The sequence below is a fragment of the Centruroides sculpturatus genome, unplaced genomic scaffold, assembly GCF_000671375.1.
Source record: "Centruroides sculpturatus isolate CEXI.00-Female unplaced genomic scaffold, Cexi_2.0 scaffold814, whole genome shotgun sequence".
NCBI classification, from domain to species: domain Eukaryota; kingdom Metazoa; phylum Arthropoda; class Arachnida; order Scorpiones; family Buthidae; genus Centruroides; species Centruroides sculpturatus.
In genome coordinates, this window is record NW_019384989.1 from 375,945 (window position 1) to 385,535 (window position 9,591).

General features: G+C 28.0%; 1 long non-coding RNA gene across 3 annotated transcripts; it reads right to left on the minus strand.

The window, feature by feature from the left end:
* Positions 1-4,001: 4,001 nt before the first annotated feature.
* LOC111632967 lies at positions 4,002-6,424 on the minus strand. Of its 3 annotated transcripts, none has more exons than XR_002757978.1 (3): positions 6,236-6,424; positions 4,570-4,851; positions 4,002-4,219 (listed from the first exon to the last, which is right to left on the minus strand). It is a non-coding gene; the product is annotated as an uncharacterized LOC111632967 (long non-coding RNA). The 3 variants fall into 3 exon arrangements; XR_002757979.1 differs by lacking the exon at positions 6,236-6,424 and adding an exon at positions 5,127-5,189; XR_002757977.1 differs by lacking the exon at positions 6,236-6,424 and adding an exon at positions 5,082-5,144.
* Between the last annotated feature and the right edge of the window lie 3,167 nt (positions 6,425-9,591).

Here is a 9,591-nt window from a genome sequence, read left to right on the forward strand (position 1 = left end):
TAATTTACCGTAATAACAAATGTAATAATTGAATTTACCAATTTATAAAAATGTAAAAAACCTGAAGAGGGGTGCAAGTTACACGAAAATATTACACCCGAAATGCATAGTAAATAACTAAATAAAGAATACGAAGATAAGATTTTGTGTCTGATTAAATGCGAACCAGGCAAAAAACGGCGGTTATTTCTGTAGAATTAATCCATAAAGTTTCATCAATTTTTGAGGAAATATTTTTTTGAAATTTTATACTTAAAAGTCTTTTCGTTTTTTGTGAAGATAATCACGGAATTTCAAATCGAAATGTTAAAGATTTGAATACAGTCATGTTTATACCGTTTTCAACAGCGAAGCTTATCTTCACCAAAGAAAAACTAAAAACGATTTGAATGTTATCCAAATAGTCAGAATGTTTAAATTGACTTAAATTTTTTGCAACTCGGTTCATTGTTTGGATAACATTTGTATGTGAAAAATATTATAAACACGATTTTATGCAATTATGCAACAATAAGATGTTCTCACATATGACTTCTGAAATAAGGTGGGCTAATTCAACATTGTTGTATTTTTTATCAGCAATTCGACTTGTTTGTCCTTATTTTAGAATAATTTTATGCATTTTCAAACGATTTCATTTTCTTTTTCTGTTGAACTAGTTTGAAAGTGTTTAAAATGTAAATACAATAGAAACGTAAAAAGACAGTGACTATTTACGTTAATTCGGTCAAAAGTAAATACAACTATAGATTATTTGAAGAACATAAAAAGATGAATGGAAAACACAATAAAAAAACAGGCTTTATAGAAATTTTAAACGTAATTTTATAAATATATTTTTACTGAATTCCTGACTTGAATAAAATAAATGAGTACAACACAAATTTATTCATATTTTCATTTAATTTCAATTTTGAAAATAAAAAGATATACAAAACCTAATTACTAATCTGATTTTCTGCATGCAAAACATCAAAAATATTTTTATAACAAACAAAAAAAGAATGCATGATTTAAAACGTTTGTAACATCGTTACCAAATCGTATGCTTTGCAAATTAATGAAATTTCGCTTCATGTTCTCTACGAGCTACTTCGTTGTCAAATTTCTCTTCACAGACGTGACATTCTAGTTCGATTCCTTCAATTATCACTTCTGAAAAAATTTCCAATTCTGGTAAATCTTCCAGTTCGTTCATGTTTAAATATTCGTCTCTATTCATAATTTCAGTATTTTCTGAACTGATACTAAGGGTTTCCACAACAGCTTCTTCATATTCTACTGATTGAGATTTTTTATCACTCATTGATGGTTTTTCCATTGATTCTTTCTGCTTTTTCTCTACAATGTCATATTCTACATCTTGAATATATTCAACGGTTGCCTAAGAATTTAAAAATGTATATAATATAATCTGATTCAGTTAATTAAACTAAAATGACTATCACTGTATATTCAAATCATAATTAAAGTCAACTGCATCATTCAAAAAATTAAGTTTCTGAAGGAATGGCATTTATAATTTATTTTTTTAGTATACTATTGTAATTAATGAATGTCAGTACTTTTACATAGTAAAGTATTCTAATTTTCCGTATGATGGAATATAGTTTAACACGATAATTTTTATATATTAGAATGAATTCACTCTCAGGTGCATAGGGAACAATAGTTGCCCGTGCCGGAAAATAATGTCTACGTTCCTTGAAGTGTTTAAGATTGCATTAACAAATTTTAAAGTTTTACGAAATTTATTCTTACAGGAACAGAGCGCAAAGTTCGCTGGGGAACAATAGTCATCACGCGACTAATCGAGGCAGTTAGTGGCATACTGAGTTTGCATTTGCTCAGTACAATTTTTACTGTTATGTGAGGTCATATACGTTGGTGTTGACTCATGTATTTGTATTGTTTCTTTATTTTTCTACATCGATCGTTTTATACAGATTGCTGAATATTTTGTTGCATTTAGTATTTTTATTTTACTTTTATCTAAATGCAAGAAAACAGAATCGGAGCTGAGATTTTACTATCCCTGTACTATCCATTTTCCGCTAATTGCTTTACAATGGTAGGGGACGGTTTTTTCGAAATACAGTGGAACCTCGGTATACGACCTTAATCCGTTCCTGATGTTTGGACTTATACCGAATTGGATGTATACCAAATCAATCTTTCCCATAAGAAGTAATGTAAAAATGACTAATCCGTTCTCATGTAAAAAAAATGGCTGGCTTTAAACACCTCGCTTTCATGGCTAGTTTCTGCTTTCTTTAATTACGATTCTTTAATTAAGATTTCTGTAAATTACTACTTCTTGTTTCCGTTTATAAAATATATAAAAATGATATATTTTGAGTAACTGTTTTATGAAACACAATATATTACTTACCTAAAATCACAAAACCCGCAATAAAAGAATCGTTTTTCAAAATTTATCTATGAATACAGAGAACGACTGTTCCCAGCGTGCCAAACATTATAATAGATTGCTATCGCGTCTAAATATGGGTTTTAAAAGAAAGTTAACAAAGGCTCTGATTATAGAAAAATTACAGATATATTACTTTATATATGAATAATAAAGCATGCCGAAATTTGTAAACCTTTGATAGTGTGCAAAAAATTTATAATGTTTATTTATTATACTTAAATTTCATTTTTCAAAATATCTAATTTGTAAGATAACAGGCGCAATTATAATCTTTGCATAGGATGCAAAATCAGCTGACACAGGACTGCCCATTTATTATTTTTCATTAGTTTTTATTCAAGTTATTATATTTATTTATTGGTTTTCGTTATTCTAGTTTTACCTTACATTATTAGTTACCATTAGTTATACTATAGGTAATTATTTCTTAAGCTTTTTGTGTTCAATTCCGAAGAATCAAGAAGGAAAGAAATAAGAAATCAAGTAATAAAGTTCAAAAAGTTCATTAATTAATTAAAAATAATTAAATTTCTGATGAAAAACTTAAGTAAAAGAAAAATAATTTTGAAACAATTATTATGATTAAAATCATTCCAAATAATTTACGATGGTAGATTTCCCTTAATAGTAATTTTACTAGTGGTATAGTTCATTAAAGTTCACAGGGAAAAAGTTTAATCGTTTCGATTTTACCGAAAATTTTCCTTGCTGTTTAAAGAACAAATATAGATAATGACAACAGTAAATAAAAATAGTCAGATGTACCATAAATCATTTCGAATCTTAAAATATACTGTACCTTAAATCGTATTACAGTAGAGCCTCGATTATCCGACTCAATTGGGGACTGGGGTTGGTCGGATAATTGATAAGTCGGATAACCGAAAAGTATGAAAAAATCCATAATTAGTGTAGTATATTATTATATCCCATGTAATTAGTATATTAGTATATCGCTATTAACCTACTTCGCGTTGAATTTTCATCGATGTTAAGCCTAACAAAAATTTTTTAAAATAATAACCGTCGCTATTATATCGTTAAAAATTAGAAAATTATGCCTCGTTTAAATACTGGCTCCCTTTCATGGTCGTTCCAATGTTGCCAGCTAAAACACGTAAAAATAATATTATAGTAGCCAAGACATAGCCAAATATTGTAGCGCCACATCACTAGCGGAAATTTGAAATTTGCCAACTAGGACGGTCGGTTGACCGAGGTGTCGGTTAATCGGGGGTCGGATAATCGAGTCTCTACTGTATTTTGAAATTACCGTATATAGAGGTATAGAAAGACAGATGCAGATTATCAAATGACTGAATGTACAAACTTCAGATTATCAGTTTTTATTTTGCGTTAATACTTTACGTAAACAATGCTGTATTATTTATTAAATAAATAAAGATTACAGAATAAAATTACTTACAGTAATCACGTAATAAAGTCACCTAAAAATCTGATAAGGAGTTATAAAAATCTTTTACAAGCTAATTAACTTTCCTTACATTATAATATTCAAGTAAATTTTAAATAATTAATTTCAAAAAATTTCTTTATGTACCTTGGAAGAAGATGCTGTTTGTTCCTGTGGATGTACTATTTTCATGTGTGCTTTTAAGTGAAATTTATGTTTGTACCTTTTCTTACAAATATCACATGAAAACGGTATGAAAACGGTCGACTTTTCTCATGAGATAGTAGATGTTTTGTTAAAGTGGATAACCATGGAAAACTTTTACCACATTTATCACATTTGTGATCTTCTTTCGAGTTTTTTGGGGGAATCTAAGTATTAAATGAGTTATTAATTAGTAATTGCTATTTATTACATTCTAAAAAAAATTTAAATATTAATATATTTCGTAAATTCGTTATATTTTGTATGCATTATAATGGCTTATTGTTGAAGAAATTATTTCGTAATTAATATTTACGATTTTTACGGTAGAGATTTAACAAGTATATTTTTTAATGATTCACTGTAAATTATCAATTTTATTTATAATAATTAAGCCAGTTATATAGTCCATCATAATGTTATATTTTTTTATCAAATTTATTAACTTATAATATATTATATTTCATAAAATATATATGGACTTAAATGCAAAAATAAACATAAACATAATTCTTACAGTAATAATATCAGAAACGATTGCATGTGGATGTAATCGTTTGACATGTGATAACAGATCAAATTTTTTTTTTGTAGCATATCCACAGTTGCATTTGAAAGGTCGTTCTTCCGAATGTATTGTTTTGTGAATTGTTAAATTTCCAGACTGGGAGAATTTTTAACATCAAATATCGCATGGAAACGGTTTCTCACCAGTATGGCTTCTCAGGTGCACATCTAATTGCGATTTCCTTGAAAATATTTGTTTACATTCCGTGAATTCATGTTTCTGTTTCTCATCCTTTAAAAAAATATTCGTTGTGTAAAAGTATTTCAGATTATTAGGTTCGTCATTAATATTTTCAGAAATATTATCTCTTTATATCAAAATATAATAGTAAAATACAGTTTATGTATTTTTCGATAAAAATTAAAATTTTCCATTTTTTATTCTTCATAATTTCGAATGACAAGTGTCGTCTTATTAATTAAAAATAACGTGTAACAAAACACATTGAAAGTTTTACTTACCTTTGATTGCATTTAAAAAATAAGTAATTAAAATTTTAAATTCACCTTATAAATTTTGAAAAGATGAAAAACAAGAATGCACTACAACAATGTAAAATTTCGGAATTGTTTTGTCACATTGACGTATTGTGCTTATTTGTTAGCTTAAAAAGACAAAAATTCTGGCTGAAATTATTTCCTATTATTAAAAGAGAAACGGTGTGCTACTTAATTAAACACCAATACAGTAATAACTCGGTTTTAGGCGAAACCAACAAAAACCGTGACAAATTTTTTTATATCAATCAATCTAAATCCAATTAATTTATTCTAGATTAGGGGTGGCCAACACGAGGCCCGCGGAGCTAGGTCAAATGAACGTAAATGTTAACTTTATTGTACATATCACCAAAAGAACATTACGTCATGAGTTTATTCGTATCGTGTATTTTTAAATTATAGCTAAGAGAAATTTGAAATATCCTTCATTTTTGGAAAAATTCATAGATTTTTAGATATTTCAAATATCTTGCTATTTGACACTCAATGTTACTTAATTAGTTTTTTGTCCGACGCTAGGTGTTGACAAAATTTAATATGAGACTTCAGCTTTAGCTATATATGTTCTGTGGTCTTTGGCGTTTTCGGAAAGCTCGCAATGCTATCGGGCTCATATTCATAACTACCTTCAGTCCAGCTTGACAAAGTTCCGTGTTATTCTGTAGTTTCGTTTTATTATCGCCAATGCATCTGGATAGATTTTGCGATCGACGTTAAAATACATATTTAACATATTTATAATTACAATTCAAACTACTTTAACCAAGTAGCCTGTCTACCATATCGATTTTATAAGTAAGTAAACCATGAAACGTTGAAGAAATTCCATCAAGTTGGTTTGGAAGAGTTCTATGAAACGTATTTGGACAAGGATAAATATCGTGCGTTTTACAAACATGCTCTGTCGATGGTTTCGCTATTTGGAAACACTTCTGTGTGTCAACAGCTTTTTAGTCCCATGAAGTACATCAAATCACAAGTGAGAACACGAATTACTGATGTTCATTTGGAAAACTATTTGCGTGTAGAGACAACATCAGTGGAGATCAATTTTGATGCACTTAGTTCTGTAAAACAAAGTCAGATGTCTCAAGATAAAAATTTTCTTTACGTACTTTGGAAGAAGATGCGGTTTTTTCCTGTGGATGTACTATTTTCATGTCTCTTTTTAACTCAAATTTATATTTGAACGTTTTCTTACAAATATCACATGAAAATGGTCGTTTTCTTTCAGGATATATCAGGTGTTATATAAAAGCAGACGAGGATTCAAAACTTTTACCGCAGGTATCACATTTATGGTCTCTTCGTTTCGATTTTAGTGGTTTCTATTTATTAGACATTGAAAAAGAAAATTAAAATATTAATATTTTAAAAATGAAATTAAATTTAAATATATCTTGTAAATTTTTCTATTTTGTACATATTACAGACGCTTATTGAAGAAATTTATTTGATAAATAATAAGAACGATTTTACTATAGAGATATAACAAACATATTTTTACTATTTCACTGTAAATTACCATTATTACTTTTAACGATTAATTAAATTTTGATAAATTAGTTTAATTTTATTACTTTATCTGAATATATATTAACTTTAATTTAATAAATATGATATATTCTATTTCATAAATATTTATGGACTTAAATACAAAAATATACATGAACATAATTCTTACAATATCTTTAGAAGCATTTGCTTTTCGTTGTAATCGTTTGACATGTCTCATCAAATTATCTTTCGTGTTTGCAGCATATAAATAGTTTTGGTAGTTACATTTGAATGGTCTTTCTTTCGAATGTCTTTTTATATGTTTACGTAAATTTGAACTCTGGGCGAATTTTTTACCGCAAATATCGCATGAAAGCGGTTTTTCACCAGTATAAACCCTCACGTGTTCTACCAAATGCTTTTCTCTTTGAAATGTTTTTTTTACATATAGTACATTTAAGTTTTCTATTTTCATTCTTCAAAAAAAAACTCGTTGTGTAAATCATTATATACAGTATTAATAATATTTTTATTAATGTTTATCAAAAATATTTTATTTTCGTATCTAAATATAATAGTATTTTTTCGATAATAATTAAAATTACACATTTTACGTATTTTACAATTTCGAATCACGGGAACAGTCGCCAAATATAAGCAATGTCTTACAAAATACATCGAATGTTTAACTTACATTTTCTGATTTCATTACCAGGATTAATAATCCAATTTTAAAATTTAGTTTATAAATTTTGAAGAAAGGAGAAATTAATAATGCACTACGACAATGTAAAATTTCGCAATTGTTCTGTCAAATTGACATACTGTGTCTATTTGTTAGCTTAAAAAGACAAAAAAACTGGCTTAAATTATTTCTTGGTATTTTTAAACTTAGCACAAAAAGAAAATACATTCAGGGCTCTGTTCCGAATTAATTTCAAAAATTGTTTTTTAAATATTTTTAGAAATCTATTAAATAAAATAAATTTTAGTAAGTGTTGATGAAAAGCATTGAATGTGTTCTAAATTAAAGTGTTCTGTTGTAGTAACAACGTTGAGAGAATGTTTCAAAATTGAAGCCTGTTGACAACTTGCATTATAGTTGCTTTCTAAATGCACTTATTGAATAAAACATGAAAGGTTTTCTATTAAAACCTTTCATTTTTCATTTAATAGATGCATATAGAATTATTTTTTATTTATAGATGCATTTAGAAACTATTCAATTTGCTTATTTTCTAGAAAAACTAGAAAATAATCAAATTGAAATATAAATAAAGTTAGATAATTAGAAATATTTTTTTCATCTTTGGGAAAAGACTTTAGTGCTAATTTACCGTTTGCGAATTCCGACAGGAAAAACTATTAAATTTATTTATTTCAGAGCACATGATGGTACATGATACTTATTTTAAAAAATGTTATGCACTTTAACTGCATTAAGATCGTTTCCCGTGTTGAAATTGGTACTACTTTTAATGTTGAAAGTACTTTTAATAAGTACTTTAAATGGAATTTTCTGAATTAAACAATACAAATAATAATTGTGTTGAAACCAGTTTGATAATATAAAGCTCAGCAGAAACATTTAAACAATGAAAAGTTCTGAAAGTTATGGCATAAGAATTAAAATGCAAAGTTGAAAGATAGCTATATACCGACAGTTGAAACAGAGCAAAGGAAAGCTAATTGCCATTCTTGCACCCGGAGCGTATGCTTTCAAGGGTTCCACTAAGGGATATGTATGCGAGTAGATGATGGAACATTGTTCGCGTGTGAATGAGATAGTGCGGGTTGAAAGGCCAGTTGTATCTTTTAAGAATAGTAGCTATCCCTAATATAACTATTCCTAATATGATTGTACCTATTGCAACAAAAAAGTAAGGTAAGTAATGTTAAACAAACACCACTTCAGTTAGTTTTTCGTTGCAATAGGTACAATTCGATTGTGGTATTCTCTTGAATATTACAATCGCATTGTGGATTGTAGTTTTCAGTCTATATTGAGCTTTAATCTGCGCACATTATACAGACTAAAGCTTAATTTTGGTCTCTAACTTCCTTCCTTTATACCGCTTAAAGATGTAACGTTTAACTAAATCAATGCAGTGCAACGAGTTTAACGCACAACGTAAAACGCGAAGTTTTTCCTGTGACGATGCTTATTTTTCCGATTTATTATGACAATAACTGTCTTGTCGAAGAATTCCAATAGTTGAAGTCTGTGTAATTGCACTTTATTTATAGAATGAGTTATTCTGTCAAATTCTATTCCAGTGTTTTTTGCTTACAGCATTTAAATGTTTTATTTAACTTGCTATTCTTGCTGAATTTTACATTTTTTATCTGGTTTTTTCAGTTTATATCACATTATATGCATTTTTCTGTTAAGCATAACTTCATAATAAAACAGACTTCATAATAATTCTACATTCATTTCACTATCATATGAGAGCCTGCAGATTTTTCAGATTTGCCATACAGAATAAGTATTAACATTTACTTCAGATTGGAAAACATGTAAGAAGAGAGAGACAAACAATTTTTGGTTTCTATACAGTGCAGACAAAAGATCTAGAAACGCTGATTGTCAAATTTATACGATTCCAATTATTTTTCCTAAATGTATCGAGAACAGCCGAGAAAGAAAATGGGACATTATTTTATAATTGAGTCCAAAACGATGCAACGATTTTATTCGAAATATTTTAAATTTCATTTATTAATAAATCGATACATTGGTCTTGGAGATATTAACGATAAAATTCGGTAGATTAACGTTACACGTGTAGTTGAGCTTCACTGTAGAGTGATACCAAGTTCTGTGATACTTTAATTTTATTTCGTTTACTTACATTGTTTCTTAATAAGTTACCATCTTAATAAGAAACTAATCATTGTGAGAAAATAAGCATAATTTTCGTTTCTTGTTATAGTTAAGTTGTTGTTACTTTAGTTTAGTTATTCTTAATGT